Raw genomic sequence first — 24216 nt, 5'->3', positions numbered from 1 at the left:
CTCTCTGAAAGTAATGTGCAGTGGCTGTGGTGTCAGCACCCAGATGGGACCACATGTACCACTCTTATCAGTAACTCTTGTCTCTCATTCATGTCTGGCCTTAATTTAAGGACTTGCTCTTTGTTCAAATAAGGATGAATTGGAAAGAATAAAAACCTTGCTATATTGAGAGTATACAGTTAGACAGTTCGTAAGAGCTGTTTTTAAAGTATTTCTGGGTTTTTCTTTCTGTCTAGTAATATACTGTCGTGCATATATACATGTGCTTTGTCTACATTACGTTTTTTTATGGTCCCTACTCATTTCAGTGCTTCCCGAAAGACAACAGGTACTCTCTGTGCTTTTGCTTTTCCTGAGTGTAGAGCAGCAGTGCTGCTTTCTGAGTTCTGGCAGTCCCAAGAGACTGTGGAACCACAAACCGTGTCAGAGCGTGGAGGTAGCAGTGAGGGCAGCAGTCAGAAAACACAGGAGAGAGACAGAGGTTGTAGATACACAGTGAGAATGGCTCACAGATACAAGACAATCCAGGTGAAAAAGAAAAGCTAGATGAAACTCTGCATATATTGCTCTCTACAGAGATGTAAAGCAGCCATATAATAAATTGCCTGGTGATGAGCACCAGCAGGCTGCACCTGAAACACCCCTGGCTTTCAAACACTTGCACATGCTGGGATGGTCTCATGGCAGTTTTCTCAAGAGAGGCTGCATTAGCACTTGCATCTTGGTCATAATCCAACTCTGGTATTTTGTTTATATTCAGGTTGCCTACTTTCCTCTCACAGCTTCAATTATGGGTTTTTGGAGTCTCATATTCGACTGTACTATGTATTGATTTTGAAAACATTATTCTTGGGCATTTTGTATTGCTGCAGAGAGCTGAAGTTGGATGTGTTGTGTACTCCAGAGAAATGTAAAAAAACCTCAGTCTTTAACATACATCCCTTTCAAAGTCTAGATATTATTTCTTGCTTACTGAGGAAATACATTTTAAACGAAATAAAGTGATAATTTGGATTGTGATAACTGCCAACATGACAACTCTTAGCAAAAAATAGTGCCGTTTGTTGGTAAAGCCGTTCTGGACACAAAATTGGCAAGTTCTAGTGCAATTATAAACTGGGAATACTGAGTTGGTCATGATGAAAACAAGTTTTGTTTTTTTTGCTGTTTTTGGCTTCACATGGGATTTGTACAGGCTTACAATTTTTACCTCTTACACTAAGTATACAGCATTTAGCTCAAGGCTAGGGAAACGTTTAGATTTTTGGCCTCTTTTACAGATTGCTGTACCATAACAATCCATTCTCTTTTATTATTATTGTGATACATTTTGCAGGTCAACAAAAGTCTTGAAAACATTAAAAAAATAAAAGCAGGAAAAAAAATTTACACTGTTAAGAAAAGCAATATAGAGCAGACAGAACTAAACTACAAATAAAACCAACATCATCTTTGCCTGAATTTATACACTATGTCCTAAAAATTTATGGTCTGCTCACTATTTATTCTCATTACCATGGGCTTCCAATGGCAAAATTAACTTCCACTCAATGTAATCTTGCATGAGCTTGTGTTCTACAGGCTTAGTGGTTTTTGACTGCTTATAGGAACCAAAAAAGGGGTAACAAAAACACTTGCTGTCCAAGAGGGTTTGATCATGTTCTCACCAGTATTAGTGTCAGACCCTCCACTGATCTCATCAAGAAGAGGATAAAATCTATTACCAAAATTATTCTATTGAATTTATCAAATCCATATTAAAATTCTATGAAAATGGAATGGCTTTAGGATTTAAAGTTTCCAATTCTCCAGGCAAAAAATAATTGGACTGTGGTAAAATCTGCCTTCCATATTAATACTCTTGTCAGAAGAATTTAAAAAAAAAAAGAAAAAAAATGTATGTCACACAAATTTTTAAAATGTTGTTTTGCTATCCCACATACAGCAAAATTCTCTTCAACTTAATATCCGATAGGATCATTATTGCGAAAAATTTATTAAGCAAATGGACCTGAAAACAAATGGATCAGCTATATTCTGTCATTCTACATCCATCTATAATCAATTTGTGTCAAATGATGCCACTTGTAATCATAATGACAGTAAAGAAATAAATCTGTGTTTTCCCAGGTTGAGTGAGTGCCCCAGTTCTGTTGATTATCCACTGTAAATGCCTGGGAAGCATGGTTAAATACATTAAAGCCTTAATAACCTTAGTATACTTCTCAGCTGAGAAAATTAATATTCCAGCTACTCAGAGCACACTCCTTCTGTAAACAAAAGCATAAAGAGATTTTCTTCATGTCATCAGATCACTTTCTCCTTATGGGAAAAGCCCATATGCAATAGCTGAAAACATTCTGTGCAAGAGTGAGGATTTACCCTATTTCTATTAATTTCAGAGTGTCTTGCAAATAACTAGATTAATTAAATGTTTCTGAATACCAAATGTGCATCATCTTCTTGCAGAATTTATTACCACTCTATTGGCTATGGCATTAAAGCATATATGTGCTTCTTTACAAGTCTTCCAAGGGATAAAAATTAAAACAAACCTCCTATAGACCTGCTCTATTATACTTGGGATAAATGTCTTATATCCAAGACCTAAAGCTGTGGTCATGGCAACACTTCATTTCTGTGTGGAGCTGTGAGCTTCCAGATCTCAAATGTGTTGATATTTGCTTCAAGGATTAAAAAGCAGGCAGGTCTATAAAGTCCCAGACTTCTAAGCAGGAGAAACATCTGCTGGGTGGAACTCTAAGCAGCTGCTGACTAAATTCAGCAATTTGGATTTCTTAGTTAAGTCAGTTGTCCTAGATCAGTAGGTGTCACTGCAGCTGACAGTGTACATAATGGAACTGCAAATACCTGTGGAGAAATAATTCAAGAATGCCTATGACACAGTCAAGCAAGATACAAAGCCTAACAATGTTGTAAAATCTTGACATCTCCAGAAATGATCTGCAAAATAACAGAGTGATTTGTAAAGTACCTGTAACAAAAGCTCTGACTCCTAGTCACTTCACAGAGAATGGGGAAAAATGCTGAGATTATTAAAACAGCTCCCTTATGAAAGACTAGAAATAACCCTTAAAATTAAATTTAAATGTAAGAATGAATGAGTGAGCAAGAAAGATAAAGATACTAATAGGGTATGATTTTCAGGTCCACACTGGGACTATAAAAAGCTTATTAACTGCCACTACTGACGTGTGTTTTAAGTTATTTTATCACTCAGCTTCACAGCACAAGAAATACTCTAGAAGCAGTACTGTGCTTTGATTAATCACTTTCATACATACACTTTTACAGAGTATTAAACATTGCCATAAAGATCTTTAGTGAGTCAGACTTGTTGGTGATCACAGACCAGGCTCATTTTACATTTATGTTAATAGCAGCATTAATGAAATACATCTTTTACAGTTTTAGTGGCTCTCTAAATACCTAAAAGGTTTGTTATTAAATGTTTACTTATTGGGAAGAAGTATACCATTGAGTATTACACCAGTGGGACCAAGAGCTTTGCAACAGCTGAAAAAACTACAGAAAGAAGAGAACATGGTTTTGTTAAAACATGTTTTGACATTTTGAGAACAGAGCACACACAAGGGCTGGGTAACACTGTTCAAATCTTAACCAGTACTCAAGGTGATGAAAGTACCTCTGTGATACAAGCTCAACTCCAGACATAAAGGGCAGTTTTGCAGGGTGCGCTGAGAGCCAGGAAGGGTGAGCATCTCTTCTCTTTGCCCCACTGCCAGCTCCCTGCTCCCAGTGAGTCGACTGCATTCCCTCTGTGGAGAATTTAGCTCCAGTAATCAAGGTACTTCAGTGTAAAACACCTACTGCAGCAAGATCTCCTCATGACAAAGCCTTGCCTAGGAGCAAGGCTTTGACCCAGCCTCCGTGCTTTGACAGGGTCAGAGAAAAATCATGATAAGATGAAGACAGGAGAGGGCCATTTCAGCCTCTTCTGCTCTCTGCTCCCAGGTGGGTAGTGCCTCCACCTCTGGGAAAAGGCAGAAGAAGGGTTAGAATGGGTACACCACTGCTGGTCTGGGTAGTATCATGTACAACACTGATACTGGTTAGTCAGTTGGAAAGGGATTTGGAAAATAAAGACAGAAAATCCACTTTTAACTAGATTTGGTGAGGTTTGATTGCAGGATGGAGTTACTCAGCTAGCCTGCTGCCTCCCTGCTCATCCACCTGCTGGGCTCACTCCCAAGGCAGCACCAAACTTTATCAGTGAACAACTGGGCAGCTAAGGCAATCAAAAGTAGTTCCCATGAAAACGGAAAAATGACCAGCCTCTGACTTATTATATCAATGTAGGCACATGGCAAATTGTTAAAATGTCCTGTGCTAAAACTATTACTTATAGTTTGCAAATGTAGCTAAACTTCATTAAAGTGAGTAACCTCATATTCAGCCATCTTCAAATTGTTTTGGAAGATAACTCATGCTACTCTAATGTTGTGATCAGAGTTAAATTGGTTATGGTTAACAGGAAAAGAGGAAGTTATGTAGGAAATACAAATATAAAGAAATTTACATTAATAACACCAATATATGCTGCTTCTGTTATGTCAACATTAAGTGAAGAAGTGCCTTTTTGCATTGTGGGTTTTTTTTTTTTAGATTACTGTTATCAGGCTGCTAGAGCAAGACTAAAATGACTGAGCTTCCAGATCCAGTCCAATGGGAATAAAACTTATCTTTTTCACAACTCTGATTAAACACAACCTCCCCCCACCCATTTATTTCTTTGATGCCCAAATTAGCATCTTTTCTGCAGCACGCTGAATTAATTAGTACAGTGACAAAGAATTAGTCCAGATAAGATCAAAGCTGAAACCACATTTATCTGGAATTTGAAATTAAGAGCAGAGAGTATTAACCCTCAGCACTTCAAGGAGCTTTCCACATGATATACTTAGTAAGCCTTCCAGGAGTTCATTCAAAATAAATCAACAGTGCAATTTTTTTCCTCACTAAAGATTTGCTAAAAGGAAAATAAATTTGCCATGAAGCCTACTACAATGGGGAAGCTGCCTTTAATGCACACCCTCTACATGCTACTCATTATGTAACTTGTAGGCATCAGTAGAACAAAGCAAACAAAGCTCAGAAAAGACAGTTAATCACATTTGTATTAATGTTTGGATCATTGCATTGTTCACAGATTTAAGGCCTAATGAAAGAATTGCCAGCACCAAATATGAGAAGCTGCTTGCTGTAACACCTCACAGGTAAATAATCTATAATCTTCATTGGAGAGGGTCATAGGCAGACACAAAATGTCAAACAGAAGCCCTAAATTACACAGTGAGTTTACTCTGAGAGTACCAACTATGTGGAGAGAAAGAAAAGAAAATCTTCATTGCTGGTATCATTGTCTTGGATATTATCTGTGTTTCAGTGTTGGAAAAAAGACTGGAGGCTGTTGCCCCCAGTGAAATGCAAGATTCAGCTCTTCTGCCTAGAAACTGCAGAACAAAGGCGATCTAGATAATCACCTCAAAATATTTTCACTCATCATCTTCCACAAGCCTTTATGCCCCACAGCCATACTTTTTAAATGGAGAACTTGCTCTTAATTCTATAGAAGTGAGTTACTGTAACTCATTCTGGTAATTAGGTATTAGGAAGTCCTTATCAGTGGGGCAGTTCTGTACCCCTGTACCAAATCTGTATAAATTCAAATCTTACTTCTGCAGCATATGAAATGACCAAAGACAAAATCCAAGGAACATGATGGTACCCTAAGACTTAGACCACTTGAGTTAGAAGTGGCTGCTGCAAAACCACAAAGTCCATCTACTGAACTAATGGAATGGAATAACTCTTATCTGACACTATGTAAATATACAAAAAAGAAGGTAGGTATGAAGAGTCATCCTTCATAGGTCAAGGAAATTATTTTTAGAAAACATGCTGAGGCAGTCTGAGTGTTGGAGACAGCATTTATGAAGAGGAGTTTACCCCTATTATTATCTGACCAAGAACGTTATGATATTGAATGACAGCTACGCATCTGTTTTCACAAAATGATGCTTCAGTCATCTTGCGACCATGCTGCTGGTGTTTTTGGTCACCAGTACAAGAATTCTGCATCCTCACATCACATACATCAACAAATGAAAAAATGCAGTAATACAGTACAGCTGTGATTTACAGCTTCAACAGAATCACAGAATGGTAGGGGACAGATTTACAGTCTGTTAAATGCAACAAGCCCTGTCTACTTGTCCACCAGACTGGGGAATTACCCTCCACCCAAGTAAGGAACTATTCCCACATTTTCTTATTTTTCTCTACTCTCATACCCCAGGGGAATGTGATAATCACACCCATGCCTTAGGTATGATGACTCCATGCTCAAAGCAGAGGAGAAAGAAAGAGTATTAAGCCCTTGTCTCAGCTTTCTTAATTCCCATTTCCTAGTCACCCATTTTCTCATCTGTCCACAGAAATAAGAGATAAGCTAGTGCTCTTAATTCTTCCAGGAATTTATGACTCTCTGTCATGCAGGAAAAAGATTTTTAAAAAAAATCAGTTTCTGCCTGAACCTTTAAGATTCAGTCAGTAAGACAAAGTAGGAGGCAGAAACTCCCTGTGCAGCCTCCAGATGCAGCCAGCTGCCCCGCCACAACTACTTGCTGACCAAGGTTCTCTCAGATGTGGGTTTGGCAATTCTACAGTCAGGTGAGAGTCAACATTCCTCAGTGTTCCACTAGCACCTCCAGCTCTCTGCAGGTAACAGAACCACTTGAAGGTGGGACAGCAAAAAGAACAACTGAAGGGAGATAAAAGATAGCTTTTTGGGTGCCAAATTACAAGAATCATGTGCCAAGTTTTTTCAGTTGTGTTTCATGCTTTCTCCTCCTCTACTGTATGTCTCTCTTTCCTCTTTTACTAACCACATGACTCCAGAATTCACTAAAGGATCAACTACTTATGTATGTGTAGTATATGTATGTATTGTGCACGTTTGCAAGGGGAAGGATTTTTCATTTTTCTCATAACTCTCATGGAATTTGGTGTTTTTCTTTGCATTTCAGCTACTGAAGCACTCATATGAGAATTTCCACTTGCACTACAACAGTTTTTGTTCAGCTCTCTTGGCTATGGAAAAACAATATGCAACTGTGACATCACCAGAACTGCAGATACAAAACTCATGAGGCAAATGAAATACATGCTATTTACAAAACAAAAGCAAAGACCTGCTACATTTGCACCCAGAGTCATGATACTTCAGGGTGTTAGACTTGTTAATAATTTCACCACTGTAGTACCTTCTCAATCAAACCACATGTCTTATTCCCCTGCATGCCATAGTGGGGATACGCTGGGTCTTATCTTTCATGAAGTGAAACTGCTCATTGCAGGTTCCAATGAAAAACAGCGGGAATACAGAGGACTCATCTATGTTTTGATTGAGACAACACCCCAGCCTTTAACAAAGTTTCATTCTTTAAGGGAATGTAGATCAATTAATAACGAGCACAGAATCTCATATCCATTCTACAAATGAAAGAACTGAGGCATGAATGGTAAAAATTACTCACCCAGCTCAAGAGGTCCTGTTCTTTTTCTCTACTCTTCACCTCAAGCTATGATTACATTACCACCTCATTATAACTGCCTCATTCTCCAACCAGTTTGCTATGATGCTTTTTCTTCTTTATTGTTTCCCCCCACCTCCTCTTAAGTTCTCTCATCATTCATTTCCTTCTTCTCCTTCCTTTCATATGGGCTACCACTACAGAAATATTTCTCCCTTGAGATTTCTGCTGGAGATTGCACAAAAGGAATGTGTCTTGGGAACCAGTACTCTTGCCTCCGAGACACTGTGCAACAGCTCGCAGTGCAGGCATGCACAGATCTCTACAGAGGCTAAGCTACTAAAACTGGTCCCTGCTCTTTCTCAGCAGGATGCATGAGCCTGTGTTTGAGCTCTATAGTGCTCAGAGTGCTTGAGAAACTCTGAACTAAGATAGCATACAGTGAAGAGACTTTTTTGGAGGAAGATTTATATAAGAGAGAGAGTTCATTCTTGAATAGAATAGGAAAGTTGGGTTGTAAAGGCAAAGAGAAAATCTAAGATGACTTGTTTTATGGTTCCACAATGAACTTCAAAGGTTAAAGCATCACAAATTCCACCTCTGCACTTCTACTATAGCTAACACTTTTACAAAGCAGTAACATTCAAAACAATGCCAAAATAAGAGTGGAGTTATATATATTGTATTTTGAAAGATGTGTTTTGGCATAATAAATAATAGATGGTTTTGCATTTTTAAACTGTCAGAATCAGTCCTTCTGATAAATGATAACTTCCTTCCATAGCCTTAGCTATTGTATATTACTAATTAGACATAGCAGTTTGTGGTTAGCATCCTTCCCTACAGATTTATTATTAGCTTGTATATTCTTTTCGGTAGAATTGTGCTAATGGTAAGGTCTGCTACAGGCCAACTGCATGAAGCCATTGGGAGGAGAAATCTGTTTGCTTGTCAAAACAATGGCTATCAATTAGAACTGTAAATGTGAGTCCTTTAAGCATCTTGGATGGTAGCAGAGCTTTCCAGTGATGGATTGGGGGCTGAATCACTTTCATATTGTACTAAAGGAAGCTTTCAGACAAACAGTTTTCTACATGTAACAAATTCAGCAGTATTTTTGAGGAAGTCCTGAAGAATCAGTCTGACCTGTCAAAATTCCCCCTGATATTTTCCCAGAAATCCCAGCTTTACAGCATTTTATGTGGCATACTGACAAAACTGAAACTAGATTATTCTGTGGTTTTCTTAGGGAAACTTAGCTTAGGGTAACTGTAGCAACACAGGAAAAAGCAATGAAAGTTGCTGAAAGACGCATACAAAAAAAAGAACCTGTCAGATGATGCAGTTCCACCTTTCACTGATATGGGATACAGCCCTGGCACACAGATAGCAATTTCCCCTTTGAAACCCACCTGCCATTAGCATCAGTAAGAGCTGTGTGGACGTACTGATGGGAATATGTCTTCCAGTATTTTGTGGGAAATGAACACCACTCACTTGGGGACTCATGGAGGCACTGCCTGTCACTCTCAGGCACCCCCTCTGCCACTTAATTAAGCAAAAACCTCTACCACAAATCTTAAGAGGAAGTTCTTCTCTGTTCTCCTTGGTACAGTAGAAATGGCACAAAACGTCAGGAAAGCAGGAAGTGGTCATGTCAGGGAAGATGAACTTCAGCCTGCCTTTGCCAAGTTCTTCTGCCATAGGTTTTTGTGGATTTTGAAATCAAATGATTAGTTATACTCAAGTTTAAGCTTTAAGAAATATTTAAGAAAGTATGTTCATAGCTTGTATATTTGGCTACTTGTTGTTCTCATCAGAGGTAATCCTAGGTGGCATGTATAAAAACAAGTCAGCAAGACTGCTAATCCTCCAGGGCTCCACTGCCAATTTCATGCCAAGACAGTAACTAACCAGTACAGGAAAAAGAAAAGGACTCTACCATGCTCAAAAAATGTGGCTCTTGCAGCTGAAGGACAAGGGTTCAGGATGGGGAAGGTTTCATCCAATTGCTACACAGCAGACTCATTAGGCTGGGAAACTAGACTGAACATATTATTGCCACTTTATAAATAAAGAATAAATACTAGAACTAATTAACTGATATTTTTAATCAGTTACATGAACTATGGAGCTCTGTCATATTTGCTTTCAATGGTATTGCTCGTGAACTATGCTGCAGAAACTTTCTTTATAAGGTTTGACTGAAGACATGGCAATCATTTCTGTTTCTTGAATATTAAAAGCAGTAATTTTGGAGCAATCAGAGAAACACATCTTACTGGATAAGGTCAAAGAAAATTGCTGGAATAGTGCTTAAGACCATGAAGTACTTAAATTTTGCTGTCTGTTACAACCACACAGCTGGAAATTGCACAAAGATAAACAGCCCAGATTCCCCAAACTTTTTCCCTCTTGCATATTTCTTGCCTTTCACACATTAACTCCCTAGCACTGACGTTTATACGCTATTTTTAGAATTATTAGAATTATTTGTTAATGGTGTTTATACTACCAGACTGTTAATTTTTGTGTAACAAGGTAGGGAAAAATGTCTCTGCTTTCTTGTTCAGATAGAGCAATGCTTTGTTCATCACACAAAGGCTTTAACTTTTTTTATCACTACCACCACTGGTGTTAATTCTACCTATTGATCAAAACAAACATAGATACCCTACCTGTTCTGCACCTTATCATCTCAGCAAAAGTTAGTCTGAAAAAGAACTTAAATTATAAATGTAACAAAATAAATGTTAAATTCAAAATCCATAGCAGCATAGAAGGATGAACAACACAGATGAAGTCTCACTCATTTCTTTAAAACTTCTGCTACAGGAGGTTGCAGAAGAAAACAGTATCATTACATGAATAAATATTTAATAGTGTTGATAAAAAAACTACTCCAGGCTGCATAGTCAGCCAATGAACTTAACTCTTTTTTCTTTCTAAACTATGCCTGATTCAACCACAATTTCTCCTGAATGTATTAGTTATTAGTCATTGTGCAATAAATAATGTATAGGGAAAAACTCTGTCTTACAGATTACCCACGAATTGAAAAAAACCAGTATTCATTACAACAAATAATCTGCTTATCCATCACTAACTGTTTCTATTTCTTAACTTGATAACTTATTGTTTAAGAACTACCCCCACAAGCAGAGGGGAGGAGAAGCCACTCTCCACTTCTTGGAAAACATGTTTTTGCCACAGGCCCCAAAATTTATTGCATAAAAAACCCCCCACAACTGTATGAACATAAATTTCACCACACAAGGGCTCATAGTTGATCAATTACATTTAGCTGAATGTATTTCATCTGTAAAACAAACTAGAGACCCGACTGTGAAACAACTTAAGCATCTCCCTTTCTTCAGCTGTATCCTATCTTCTATCATACGAAAGAGCGAAGAGTACCTAATTTATCAACTACATACCACTCATTATTTGATCTCTTTATACCTCTACTTCTTTCAATTTATTAGATACAACATTTAAAACTCTTTTTTTTGGTCATGATAACTGAGTCATCTTTGTGCTCATGTATTATTCTTGTGCAACTGCACCAAAGATGTACAGAATTTCAGATAAAACATTATTGTAGTGTCATGATGTAATTACTTTGTCATGGTCTTGTAAGTAAAAAGCTCAGTTGCCTAGCCTTAATTTCGGTTTTCTTCTTATGTGGGGAAATGAAACTCTTTAACGTCTTTCCATCCAGTCATACAATTTCCTGTCATCTTCTGTCTCACTTATACATAGTTGTTCACTTGTACCACTGCTTCTTTTCTAGCTGCTGCTGAATAAACAAGTATCACTACAAATATAGTTCAGTGATCCTTGGAAAAAAAACAATAAAACAAGTCCTGAATTTCAATAACTAGAAAGCTGTACACCTGGAAAAAAACCCAACAACCCAACATTCTCCCAAGTCAACTAATAACTGTTGGAATTAACAACGACATCTTTTGTGCCATTTGATATACTTCCTCTGGCAATTAACTGGCATATTCTCTAAATAAGTAGTAAAAGTCAGTTAATGTCCCAGTGCTGCTATTGGAAACCTTCAACAAAAATCTCTAGTATTTAATAGATTGCTTGAAATTTGGTTCCAAATAAGAGACTTTCATATTATGCAGAGAACAGTGAGAATTTTGTCTTATTTAATGTGACTAGTACTGTTTGGAAATGAAATGAAAAGGCAAAGGTAAAGAATGGGAGAAATCTAAAGGTTCTGCTCTTGCTTGAGAAATATCCTGAAGGTGGATAGTCTGAGAAGCAAAATGTCTGGACAAGGAAAGAAGGTAAACAATAGATTTAACTGCACTAAAGTGCAAAACATTTGCTTTTTGTTGATTTGACTACAAAAGAACTCAGATGTGGTATTTAAGCATAAGTGAATAAAGACAGGGAAAATATACACGAACAAACATCAAGTATCTGTGTGACTTCCATTGCAGAAGATCGCTGGGGAACACAAAATGCCAGTATCAAGATTAGAGGTCCAAGATCACTAATATCTGTGTATTAAATATCTTGACCTGCAAGTTAATTTTATTTCTGTTAACTACACTTTTAAAAAACATATTTAGAGGATATCACGTTCCAATTTGTCTTATCGGCACAACTAGTGAAAATCAAATATACAGAGAGGCCTGAACAACCTCCCACCTGGGAAACACCTTCTCCTCTTCCCAGTAGTTACTCTCCTGAATTTAAACATAGCCTAGGAGACAGAGCACAGGCTTTACATGTCCTCGAGGCTCCAATCAATCATGTTCTAAGGTATAGTCATTTCCCCAAGGCACAGCCAAAGAAGAAAGGTCTATTTCATACTAGCCCATCTTTTTAATTCCCCTAGTAGATGAAGTATTCATCATTTCACAGAACAACTTCTCGGAACAAATGCAAACACTGTGTTTGACCTGTGGTATTCAAGTAATCGCACCAGGGAAACTTCACATCTTTTTTCAAAAGAAGAAGATATTTCTCAGATGCATTACTTTTCCAAATATCAAACACAGAGAGAAAACTGCTTGAAAATAATCTCAATGCAACTTTATCAAGACGTAGAAAGTCCTTCAAAAAGGAAAACCATTAAGACAAATCAGGAAAGGCATCTCTTATCATTAAATAGTAACATAAGCACAGGATTAAACTTAACCAGATGACTTATGCTACTAATGATCTAATTTTTTTAACCAATCTTTATCATATCCTTTTATGATCTAGACATAAAGCAAGCTCTTAGACCCCAAATACCCTGGTTCCTGAGTAACCAGAGTGTTTCTCCTTTTCTGAACACTATACCAAAGCCCAAATCAGGACTGAAAAATAATCCAGAAATCTATATTCAAGATGAAGTAAATCCTCCTTTTATTATTGTCCTTCACCATTAGTCTCTAGACCCTTTGTTGGCCAGCAAGACGCTCCATTCTTTGAGCTCTCAGTTCAGATCCAAATCATAATACATCATTAAAACTGTCTCACCTAAACCTTTGCTGTATCTAAGCCATGTCACCACAACACATCCTCATCCTTCACACAGTATCTATAGAAGGCATCTGGCATAGAGCTGAGTTTTTTTGCTCATCCCTCTTCTCACATGTGCCACTCAGGCTGTTGGTATCTGTTAAGGCTGGGGGCATGGCTGCCCAATAGACTGCTTTTCCCTTGATATCTGTTCATTATGTTAAGACCAACTAGGATTCTCCACTTTGAGTCTGATTGGAACATGATCTTACTTGAGGACCAATAGATGTGAAATGTACTGAACTTGGAGAACTGCCAGGTCCAGACTTCCGTGATATTCGGAGAAGAATATTTTCTTCAATTTTTTAATTTGTATTTTTCTGTATGTGATAGAGGACAGAGGGGGGAAGAAAGAGCAGATGCAGATTGATATTATAGTCAGAAAGCCTATGATAATTACTACCAAGATACTCAGAGCTTTCTAAAATTTCGTAAGATGAACTACATAACAATGTAAATGCTTTAAAACAGCACTAATTTTAAAAGTGAAAGCTGCCCCCTTAGTCATCAAACAATAAGACAGAAAAGAAGGATGAACTCAATGGGATAGATCAGTGTTAAATAAGATCTAGTCTGGCTTCTCTTATGAATTCACCATCATGTAAACTGTGTGATCTCTCCACTCTTCCAAGAGAGCAGAAGTTCAACCACCTTATTCAAGTGACTAAGTTCCTATGACTCTCCAAAGCTCATTAAAGCCTGCAAAACTAGAAAATCTGATACTTTCAACAGGCTTTTGTCACCAGTGTAAAACATGATCTCTCCTTATCCCATCTTAATTTTGCTTATCTATGGTGATTTCCAAAGACAAAAAGTTTGGCTTTCCCAAAGTTCCAACAACTGTTAATTCTCTCCAGCTGCCTCATATGCTTTTTAAGGTTTTGCACCAAAGCAAGAATGAATTTTCTCCTGTAACATCTCAGAAAAGTGATTATTGATAAAACAGTAGCACTTCTGAACCGGAATGGACAGGTTGCTACAGCAACAGATTGTTCTGTTACTTGAGAAGAGGCTTCATCAGAAAAGCAGCAAAAACCACAAGAACGGATGGCAAAACCTTATTTAGTTGCCTGGATTTGCATGGCTCTGACTTCTTCCTGTTTCTGCCTGTCACCCTCTTCCAGAACAAACTAAAACCAGAAAAGAAAACAACATTGCTGCTGTGCACAAACGGTTCAGGAAGCCTTCTGATCACCTGAAAAATGTGACAGCCCATAGGGTTAGGAGATAGGAAAAGCCTAGAGCTCCAGTTGGAATGTGGCAGCAATGGGGCTGCCTAGGAAGCAGTTGGCTGCAAATAGGATCTTCCCCTGAGAATTTCTTCTTCTGGATAAAGGCTGGAGGTCTCGGGCTGAAGCTAAGGTTGAGGTAACAAGTTATATCAGCTACTATAAGATTAACAAATTTTCAGCTATTCTGTCTGCATACTGAGAAAAGGTTATTTACTCCCTCTCTCTTTATCAGCAAAAATAAGTCAGTATTGGAACAAGTGGAACTAAAATCAGAATAAACAAGACTATTTTGATCTGACATTAATTGTACAGTAGAGCTTGTTTTGTGCAATGAGCAAATTGTGCATGTCAAAGTTGAAGAAAAGTGGATATAATAAATACAGACAGAACTTTTCTGTTCCCACCTACTTTTACTTCAAGAAATCCTTAGAACTCCTCATCTGAACTCTTAAAAATAAACCCCACAGATGCAAGACTATCTTGTACACTAAACATTCACAAAGGATGCTGCAAGGCTGCTGTCCAATTTTCCTTTTCAGCACCTCTCTCACAGGAAGAATGTGTTGGCAGTGGAAATGCCAATCACTCCACTTTTATTCAATATCAAAAAGATACTTATACAAACCTAGAATTCCATAATACTCTCTTTGATAATGAAGTAGGGAAGGCAGACTCAACTATATCCCATAAATCTAGCCGAGGTTAGTACTTTTTCATTGAAGGTGTAAATTTTTCAAGAGCTGCAGAGAACCAGCTGCAGTTGGATAGAGGCCATCAGCACTAGTCACTGCTGGAGATTTCTGTCCTAGTGCTGTTCAAGGAACATATTCCTTCCAGCTGCCTCAGATACCACCGTGCTTTGTCACTGACACAGTACTACACCCCCCCTGCCACTTAGACTTTTCCCATTCCTATAATTCCAGTATCTCCCCCTTGACATTTTAGCTCTAAAGCCAGTAACACTTGTGAGATCCTCTTATTAATATTGAAGCTTGTGTTCACTACTTGATCCTCCCTTCAAAAAAATCACACAACCACCTGCCTGACACATATCTCAAGCCATTCTGCACTGTTCCAGCCAATACATGTCTCAACACTCCAAAAATTTGGTCTGATACAGCAGCACTTGTACAACCATGAGCAAGCAAATGAAGGCAGGCCTGCTAGCCAATCATACAGTGCAGCTACAGTCAATGACCAGCTAGGCTCCAATCATCAGGCACCTTAAACCAAGCAGTAAACATGCATCCCAGCTGCTAAAGTATCCTTTCTCAGCTTCCTTCTGATTTAAACCAAACCAACTAGCCAGAAACAGGTGCTGGAGAGATTATAACTAGAAAGTTAATACTTACAAATGTCTGAAACAAACAAAATTACTATCTTTCAAAATACCATTATTCTTTCTTACATGGTTAGTCCTGCCTAGTATCAGATATACTGTGATGGATGGTAAAGACTGGTTGAGAAATTTTAAGAGTTACTCACTTCCACCTATCTAATTAAGAATGTTAGTGATTACCGAAATTACAGTCTCCCTGGACCCTCAGTGGATGTGGAGCACAAGAAGGCAACAAAAGTAGGAGGAACAGGAAGCAAGCCGTGGTGTTCTGTGTGACTAGGAGCTGCTCACTGGCTGGAGGGGCTGCAAGAAACATCTTTCAACCTTCTCCAGCCAGGCTCCCACCATTACGGCACAGGACTGCAAGTCACCTGGGAACTATGGTCCTCTGTGGGAAGGAACTGGCACTTTTCTCAGGTAGCTATGTAAATGTTTTCCTACTTAGCTATAAATACATTTAAATATGCACATAATCATATCCATATGTAAATACCCCACATTTTCCAACACACATTTATTTAAATATGTACATACTTAAATAAGAAACCTAAGTAGAAGACTTAACTTCCCTCTCTCTCATCAATAACAGCCCAATCTAATTCCTGACCAAACAAACAGGAATTTGTAAATCATCTTCCCTGAGAATTAGAAGTCCCCCCTGATCCCTCCTGTACATGTACTATGAAAATTCTCTAACAGCTTAATCTTTCCTGAGGCCACATATTACAATGATCAGTTCAGACAAGGGAACATCAGGACACAGAGGTCTTGTGAGAAGAGAGGTCTGGGAGCTTCATGCTAGTAGAAGAGAAAAGATTTCCTCCTGTGCTTTTTCAGCATGTACTTTTTCATCAGATAAATATAAATAAGTAGTACAGCAGTTGTTTAGTGAGCAGCTTAGGGACATAGTGCTCCCACTGTCCTAATTTTCCTGACACAAATGGTAAATTTAGACACATCTAATTAACAGTCTGTGCCATTTAACAGGTTACTCATTGCCGTTCTTTTTTTTTCACGTTGTCAATTAGGCTTTCCATACCTTAGACATGGTTTCCATCTCCAGACTGAATCCTATACCTCTCACAGAATGATTATAAATGCCTGTAACACATCTCCATTCTATTTACATGGGCTTTACACAGCCCCAGGGAGATGAACTAGGGTCATTTCTAAAGCTTGTTTCAAACTAATACTGTAACATCTGCATGTGTGGGATGGAGCAGATTGAGCAGGAGAAATAATGGAAGAATTTACAGTTAATCTCTAAAAAGTCAGCTGGGGTATAGAGTCATTCACAAAAAGTCAGACAAGAAAACATTGCATATTTTTTAACAATTTCATAATTATATTTATGACTGTTAGTTTGTAAGCCTTGGCTGTTGTAGGTTATAAATCACCTTCACTTTTGCTTATTTATCCTCTGTTGTGGTAGTAGCTCTTACCTCTAACCTAACATATTCCATAGTAAAATATTTAACCCTTGTAGTGACACTCTATAATTTGAAGTCCCTTTCATCACAGAAGCAGCAAAGGAAATTAAAAGTATTAAAATAAAAAGGAAGATCTTTTTTACAAGTTCCTTGCCCCACACAGATATAAAAGTAGCTCGTATTGCTATGATAGATACGTAAGTTTTGTTTGCAAAGTAAGGAGTCTTTGACACGATCAGTGTTGCAGGCCTACAGTAATGTGAAACTTCTTTCTCAAGTAGTGCATTTATTATCACTTATTTCTCAAGGAACAACAATTGTGTAGCACACGAAGCATACCCTATCACTTGCTCCCTCCTACACAGATAAGGTAAAAGAAGTCTTCTAGTTTACGCTTAGCTAAAAAAGATAAGAGCTATATGTGTATATGCATATATATTCTCTAATGATATTCCAGTCTGAGAAAGGTAGATACAGTACAAAAAAGAAGAGTCCCAATAGTGAACTAGGTTCTCTTTATCAATTTTTTTTTTTCTCCTGGATCATCCAGGTAATTGTCAGGTTACTACTATCTGTACTAAACTACTACTAAAACTGCAAAGGTAATTACCTTCAGAGTCATGTCTTGACCACATTAAACCTATACAGATTCACTAAGGATAAATCCTGCTTGACCAACCTGATAGCCTTCTATGATGGCATGACTGGCTGGCTAGATGAGGGGAGAGCAGCAGATGTCATCTGCCTTGACTTCAGCAAGGCTTTTGACACTATCTCCCATTATATCCTCATAGAAAAGCTCAGGCAGTATGGGTTGGATGAGTGGAGGGTGAGGTGGATCAAGAACTGTCTGAATGACAGGGCCCAGAGGGTGGTGGTCAACAGAGTCAAGTTGGAGGCCTGTGGCCAGTGGAATCCCATAGGGATTGGTTCTGGGGCCAGTCTTGTTCAACATCTTCATCAACTACCTGGATGAGGGGATAGAGTGTATCCTCAGCAAGTTGGCTCATGACACCAAACTGGGAGGACTGGCTGATTCCCCAGAAAGCTGTGCTGCCATTCAGTGGGATCTCGACCGGCTTGAGAGTTGGGCAGAGAGGAACCTCATGAGGTTCAACAAGGGCAAGTGCAGATCTGGGAAGGAACAACCCCATGCATCAGATCAGGCTGGGGGTTGACCTGCTGGAGAGCAGCTCTGCAGAGAGAGACTTGGGAGTGCTGGTTAAAAATAAACTGAACATGAGTCAGCAATTTGCCCTCGTGGCCAAGAAGGCCAATAGTATCCTGGGATATATCAAGAAGAGTGTGGCCAGCAGGTCGAGGGAGGTTCTTCTCCCTCTCTACTCTGCCCTAGTGAGGCCTCATCTGGAGTCCTGTGTCCAGTTCTGGGCTCCTCAGCTCAAGAGGGACAGAGAACTCCTGGAGAGAGTCCAGCACAGGGCCATAAAAATGATCAGGGGACTGGAACATTTTCTTTAAGAGGAAAGGCTGCGGGAGCTGGGGCTGTTCATCCTGCAGGAGACTGAAGGGGGACCTCATTAATACTTAAAAGTATTTGAAAGGTAGATGTCAAGATGATGGGACAGTAGTTTTTTTCTGAAGTGTCCAGTGATAGACCAGGGGTAACGGACAAAAGCTAGAACACAAAAAGTTCCACTTAAACTTAAGGAAAAACTTCTTATTGTGAGAGTGATGGAGCATTTGCCCAGGGTGGGTGTGGAGTCTCCTTCTCTGAAGGTTTTCAAAACCCACCTGGATGTGTTCCTGTGTGACTTGATCTAGGTGGACCTGCTTGAGCAGGGAGGTTGGACTAGATGATCTCTAGAGGTTGCTTCCAACTCCTAACATTCTGTGATTTACAGAAGTGCAGGTCACTACAAATAAAAAATGCCTGCAATGAATGTTTAGTAGGTAAAGACAATCCATAATGTTATGCAGTGTCAAAGAAATCTTTGCTACATCTTTCTTTTTACACACATGCTTTAAATTATGAGTTTTTAGAGTGCGGTTGCTGTTGCTTTGGCAACTTCTATGAAGAAGATAGGGAGTGTAGCCCCATGTAGAAAAAGAAGGAATAATTCTGTCAAAGTTTTGTAAGAGATTAAACCTCTTGTAGTGAAAAAATTCTGTCTGACATCAATCTAACAACAAATAAGAAAGGCCTCCAATATGCCTCTCAGCAGCTCACCCAACTTTCCAGGAAGAAGTCTGACTTTATTTGTCTGTAGTTCCAGGGCAGCCCAGCATTTCTGCGCTCCTGCATCCCAGAGTCTTGGAAGCAGCCATCCAGAGCAGCAACCAAGTAGTGTGCCGAGAGCTGCCCAAGGGAACAAGGAGGAAATCCAACAATCCTTCTCTCTTGCTCTGCTCCGCTGCTAGCAGTATTGCTGCTACTCAGTGGCAGCTGCAGCCTGCTGGGAGAAGCCAGGACTTGCAGGGTTCTTAACCTCACAACAGCTGACCACTTTGAGTACTTTCAACTCTATGTAAAACAACCTTAATGTCAAGGTTGGGTGTTCAGGGAAGCTAAACTGAATTTTCAATAAATCAGTAATGTTTTTCAGCACCTTCCTCACCCCTTCCTGAAATATCTTTAGCTAGGTTCCAATTTTTGTATCCTGCCTGGAGACAAAATGAGGATCTCTTGAACATAATTTAGTAATAATAAACTGAGCAACACAGGAGCATTAAGGCTTTCTGCTTCAATTATTTTGGTAGCTCATGGACACATTTCTACAGGAAAAGCAGTAATCCAAGTTTGCTGCAATTGTGTTGCATGCATGCTTGGAATACGGTCTGGCTGATACAGAGAAATTTGCAGCATTTCCTATCAAGATAGTCACATCAGTGATCACCACAGGACTCCAGAAATTCAGGTCACATGGGGGTTGTTTTTCTGAAAGGGTTAAAGCATTATGATTCAAAGTTAACAAAAAAACAACCCAGCATCTTAGAAATTTGAGCACAAGGTTGTGACCAGTAGCCAGCGAAAATCTACAAAATGTCTGTGAACAGAATAATTATTACTGGTTTCCAAGGTGAAAGCTAACACCTTTGACTGAAGAGTAACAACTAACTCGAGCTAACAGAAACCTTGATTGAAACCATTGTGTTTCACTCACACTCTGTGGTTCATCATGCCTGGGGAGACTTCCTTCATTATATAAAGTGTGTAGGAGATAAATGAAACAAAAATCTCTAGGATAGTTAGGTCAGATGACACACACCACAGTGATACATTTTCCTCTGTGAAGCCTGAAATTTCCAGCCCTTAGAAATGACAGATGTGTCAAGTTTACTTTTCATGGAGAAAAAAAGGTGCTGTTATAGTTGTGGCTATAGAAATTTTATAGAAATCCTTTATTCACAGAACAAGTGTGGAATCTTGTCTGGGAAAAGCCGATCTCCTGCTTCATGCCTTGAAGCTACTACATGCCTTAAGTACCCTGACAAGATTTTGAATCAGACAATAAGGATGAAACAGATGAACTCTTTTTGGGGCAGAGAGAGGGAAGGGGTCGGGGGGGGGATTCGTTACATTTCACTTTTGCAGTCCAAATAAGTCTAAAACCCAAAGCAACTATGCTGTTGAGATGTAATTAAGTGCTTCCCTAATGTGAAGAACCTTTCTTTATGAGACACAGCAGAGTACAGAAGAAGGTTGGCTTTGAATGGCCACTCCAAAACCCCACTCTAATCAGAATTTGCCAGCCTTATAAAATACAGATACATGAAGATAGGGGTTGGAGAGCACCTCTGTTTGAAACAAAAATTGGCAGTAAGTCTTGGGTAGATTCAAGTACCTTAAAAGAGTATTCAATTCTTTATTATAAAAAGTCCTAAATAGATTTGGAGGTTCTTCAAAGTCCAAGCAGAATAATGCTAAACACGTGTCTGTTCTCAGTGTACTTTTAACTCAAACAAGTGTTTAATTATCCTGACTAGTACTAGTACATGAGAAATAAGTAGTAAGTAATGATCTTTGTAGTGGAGGGGGAACTGCAAAATTTTAAGAGGATCCAGATGCATTTTACCCACAAAGAAATGTCCGGCTTCCACAGCTGACTGTTAAGATCTTGAGAACCATCATTTTGCAGAATTACAATCATGTTCCAAAATCTTACAAGGTGCTGCGTTTACCTCCACTTTTAACTTTTTTCTTTGGAAAAGAAAACAATAAAACTCCATTTTCTAAAACACATCATGCACAAGACTTCATTTTATGTTTTCTGTGAAAAATTAAGTATGGCTATCCAGAACACAAAATAACTCAAAAATAGCGTGCTCTGTGACAAATTAACACATTCATTTAATTTAGCTTTATAGCAGATTCCTGTCACATTAAGGCATTTTGAGCTACAAAGCCAACCTAGAGATTGAGTAGACTATTTTTTCAATAAATGAAGGAATTATATGCCAACATTTATATTCCAAACAGTTTTTCTAAACCTTATTGAGGATATTTTTCTGAATGTTAAAACAAAATGAAATCAGATATATGATTAAGCACTGCTTTACTGAGCAAGTTCAATTTTGGGGCAATGCTACAAAGCAAGAGGCACAGTACGTGTAACTGACCCATATATTTGGGAAAAAAGTAAAAACTACACCACTATAAACAGTAAAAAGGAGACAGGTTTTTAAAAAATACTTCTAGTTTTTGAGTATTAATCTAAGATAGCTTTTAAAATCCAGATAATTTTTTTAAGCATTAATGACACAGAGATGCAACAACCACAATGATTTTTTTTCATGAACTCTGAAATCCCACCAACCACTCAAGCCTTATTTACTAAACGGGAATCAATCTGCCAAGTAATGTGTGACTGAACATATAATCCAGATTCTACACGATTTAACTTGGTCACAGCTCTCTATCTTCACACAGCTCAAGGTCTCTTAATCCATTGACCAATAAATTCTTGTTGCTAAAATGCAGTTCTTGTCTGTATCAAGCTGCTTTTGTAAAGTAACTGTAGAGGTAAACAATATCAGTCGAGCAATCTGGATGTACATAAATCCATGGGCCCCAATGGGATGCACCCGCGGGTGCTGAGGGAGCTGGCGGAAGTCATTGCTGGACCAATGTCTATCATCTTCAGTAAGTCCTGGAGAACAGGAGACGTGCCTGAGGACTGCAGGAAAGCAAATGTCACTCCAGTCTTTACCAAGGGCAAGAAGGAGGAGCCAGGTAACTATAGACTGGTCAGTCTCACCTCCATCCCTGAAAAGGTGATGGAACAACTTATCCTTGGTTCTGTCTCCAGGCATACAAAGGACAAGAGGGCCATTAGGAGCAGTCAACATGGCTTTACCAAGGGGAAGTCATGTTTGATGCACTTGATAGCCTTTTATGAAGATATAACCAGGGGGATAGATGGTGGCAGTGCAGTTGATGTGGTTTATCTTGATTTCAGTAAAGCATTTGACACCATCTCCCACAGCATCCTGGCAGCAAAACTGAGAAAGCGTGGGCTGGATGATCAGGTAGTGAGGGGGATTGTGAACTGGTTGAAGGGAAGAAGGCTGAGAGTTGTGATCACTGGGGCAGCGTCTAGTTGGAGGCCTGTGTCTAGTAGTCTCTCAGGGGTCAGTGCTGGGGCCAGCACTGTTCAATCTATTCATTAATGACCTTGATGAGGGAACAGAGGGCACTGACAGCAAGTTTGCTTATGATGCTGAACTGCGGGGAGTGGCTGATACACCAGAAGGCTGTGCTGCCATTCAACGAGACCTGGACAGGCTTGAGAGTTGGGCAGGGAGAAATCTAATGAAATTCAACAAGGGCATATGTAGAGTCTTGTATCAGGGAAAGAATAACCCCATGTACCAGTACAGGCTGGGGAATGAACTGTTAGAGAGTAGTGTAGGGGAAAGGTCCTGGGGGGTCTTTGTGGACAGCAGGATGAGCATGAGCCAGCAATGTGCCCTCGTGGCCAAGAAGGCCAATGGCATCCTGGGGTGTATTAGAAAGGCTGTGGGCAGTAGGTCGAGAGAGGTTCTCCTCCTTCTCCACTCTGTCCTTGTGAGACCGCATCTGGAATATTGCGTACAGTTCTGGGCCCCTCAGTTCAAGAAGGACAGGGACGTGCTGGAGACAGTTCAGTGCAGGGCCACAAAGACGATAAAGGGAGTGGAGCATCTCCCTTATGATGAAAGGCTGAGGGAGCTGGGACTTTTAGCTTGGAGAATAGAAGACTGATGGGTGATCTCATTAATGTTTACAAGTACGTACACGGCAGGTGTCAGTTCTGCCAGACTGTTCTCAGTGTCATCCAATGACAGGACAAGGGGCAACAGGTACAAGCTGGAATATAAGAGGTTCCAAAGAAATATGAGGAAGAATTTCCTCATTGTGAGGGTGACAGAGCACTGGAACAGGTTGCCCAGATGAGTTGCTGAGTCTCCTTCTCTGGGGACATTCAAAACCCACCTGGACCAGTTCCTGTCTTACCTACTCTAGGTGGTTCTGCTCTGACAGTGAGGGTTAGACTAGATGATCTTTCAAGGTCCCTTCCAGCCTCTGAGATTCTGTAATTCAGTGACTGTCTCCTCCTTTCCCAATCAAATAATAAAAACATACAGAAAAGTTAACCAATAAACAACCCAAACAAAAAACCCTCCAATGCCAATCCTCACAACACTGAACACCTAGACTCAATTGGTGATCAGCAACAGAAATCTTCACAACTATATTTATCTTGCTACACCTTTGGTAGGATGGCTTTTACCTTATTAAGACATAGGCAATCCCCAATTGCAATGGTCCTTCTACAGGGAAGATGTTAGCCCTAGATGAGAGCCTGGACACACACAATCATCCAAGCTACCCTCAAGGTCAACAATGGCAGCCTATCCTCAAAAGGTAACATATTCATCCCTTGGAAAGGATTTCGTTGCTCAGATACCAGGCCAAAACTGCTACCAGGCCCACTGGTAGCAGAATAGTCTGAATATAAAAAAAACCAAACTCCTTTGAATCCCTCTATCTCCCAGAACTGTTTTATTTAAAGATAATCCATCTTATGTACTTACTCAGACATTGAAATAAATAACTGGTGTATATAAAATGGTATACAGATATTTTTAATTGAAATTATTGCAAT

At 39.2% G+C, this 24216-nt stretch overlaps 1 protein-coding gene across 3 annotated transcripts in view; it reads right to left on the bottom strand.

Moving 5' to 3' along the window:
• Positions 1–24216, bottom strand: part of PARD3B (par-3 family cell polarity regulator beta) — a 407820-nt gene that overhangs the window by 96251 nt on the left and 287353 nt on the right. The gene's annotated exons all lie outside the window — the stretch shown is intronic.

This window comes from Colius striatus, chromosome 11, assembly GCF_028858725.1.
Source record: "Colius striatus isolate bColStr4 chromosome 11, bColStr4.1.hap1, whole genome shotgun sequence".
NCBI lineage: Eukaryota > Metazoa > Chordata > Aves > Coliiformes > Coliidae > Colius > Colius striatus.
This window is presented reverse-complemented; position numbering and strand designations above follow the sequence as displayed.